Here is a 2,164-nt window from a genome sequence, read left to right as displayed (position 1 = left end):
TATTGCGACATCTGTGTTATTGACATATAGCATCTTCTTTATTTGACAATCAATGTTGCCTTCTGATTTATATTCTTGTAGTTTGTTGTACTGTCCATTAAGAATGAGTCTTTTTTTCTTCATAATTTTCCAATCAACATCTATCATTGCATCACAAGGATTTTTATTTTTATTGTGACTTAGTCCACTAATACCATATTATTATTTGGTTTTTTAATTAATTCTAATTAATTTGTTATTATCCTATCATATTCCTTCTTAGTTATCTTTTCTATTATATATTATGCTATGGAGTATGGAGGATGATCCAGTGGTGAGAAAGTTGTTGAAAATGTCGACAACAGCGACAAAGTCTATGATATCGATCCATTTGTCAGTGACGGAGATGTTTGGTACCATTCTGTTAACGCATTTAAAATTATATATTAATTTGTGGGAGAATTATGATTTATTAATATCTTTTTCATGCTTTTTTCTAACACTCTGCAGATTCATGAATCAAGATCCAATTCAAATGTGTAAACTTTGATGCAAAACCTAATGGAGATATAAGTTATTGCGGGTGATTAGAGGTGAACAAACATCTTAAACGTACCAATTTGCATATTTTCTGTCTTCTTTCATCTTCAACAGATCCTCGAGATTTCGTAAATGGATTTGATGTCTCCAACGTTTGTATTCCGAGAGAATTCGAAAATGGGTGATGTGGATCTTCGCACAGAAACTTGATAAAGAGTTTCTGAAGAAGCAGAGGTGTGGAAGATTCGGAAAGAACAGATCGAAGGTCTCTGCTTCAGTGCGTAGAGTCCCCATCAAGAATCTTCGAGCATGCGGGGTGAGGGATTTTGCCATGAGCGAGCATGTTCGGGATTTTTGCCATGATCGAGTATGTTCACCTTTGTTAGAATAATCTTGTATTAAATTTTTCTGTTATTTTTATTTTAATTTGATTCTTTAATTTGTTCAATGTTAGATCTATAATTGTGCTTGAGATTTAATATGGGTGATACTATGTAAGATACGTGCTATTATCCATATGCCTTAGTTAGTTGTTGTTTTTTATAAAAAGATAATTAAACGCTAAAAAATAAACACTTAGCAAATGAATCTCTCATTATCCCTACTGTACCACCGTGTTGGCGTGAAATTGAAAAGAAAGACTGACAAAACTAAAATGTAGAATTTCAATTTTGCATTTGAAAATTTTCTTGGCTTTTGGAATTTTGACAACCAAGTATGGACTCTGGTTGATGCATCTGAAGGGATAAAACCCATCGGATGCAAGTGGATCTTCAAGAAGAAGACCGACATGGATGGCAACGTGCACACGTATAAGGCACGACTTGTGGCGAAAGGATTCCGTCAAATTCATGGTATTGACTATGATGAGACCTTTTCGCCCGTAGTTATGCTGAAGTCCATCAGGATCCTACTTGCCATAGCCGCATATTACGACTATGAGATATGGCAAATAGATGTCAAGACCGCGTTCTTTAACGGGAACTTGACCGAGGATGTGTACATGACACAACCCGAAGGTTTTGTCGATCCGAGGAACCCGAGGATGGTGTGCAAGCTTCAGAGGTCCATTTATGGATTGAAGCAGGCTTCGAGGAGCTGGAATCTTCGCTTTGATGAGACAATCAAAAAGTTTGGTTTCTCACAAAACGAAGACGAGCCATGTGTTTACAAGAAGGCTAGTGGGAGCACAGTTGTATTTCTAGTGTTGTACGTTGATGACATTCTCCTTATAGGGAATGATGTTCCTACCTTGCAAGACGTTAAGTCTTGGCTAGGAACGCAGTTTTCTATGAAGGACCTAGGAGATAGCTAAGATATGATTGTATCAGAGTACTTACATCGATAAGGTCTTGAAACGGTTCAAGATGCAAGATTCCAAGAAAGGAACCTTACCGATGAGCAGTGGCACAGTTCTCTGCAAGAGTCAGTGTCCTACGACACCTGATGAGCGAGAACTCATGGATCGGATTCCATATGCTTCGGCAATTGGATCCATCATGTATGCCATGCTTTGTACTCGACCGGATGTATCCTATGCGTTGAGCATTACGAGTAGATACCAGTCAGACCCAGGTGAGTCGCACTGAATCCCCGTCAAGAACATCCTGAAGTACTTGAGAAGAACTAAGGATGTGTTCTTGGT

The sequence above is a fragment of the Tarenaya hassleriana genome, unplaced genomic scaffold (assembly GCF_000463585.1).
Source record: "Tarenaya hassleriana unplaced genomic scaffold, ASM46358v1 Cleome38, whole genome shotgun sequence".
Classification (NCBI taxonomy): domain Eukaryota; kingdom Viridiplantae; phylum Streptophyta; class Magnoliopsida; order Brassicales; family Cleomaceae; genus Tarenaya; species Tarenaya hassleriana.
This window is presented reverse-complemented; position numbering follows the sequence as displayed.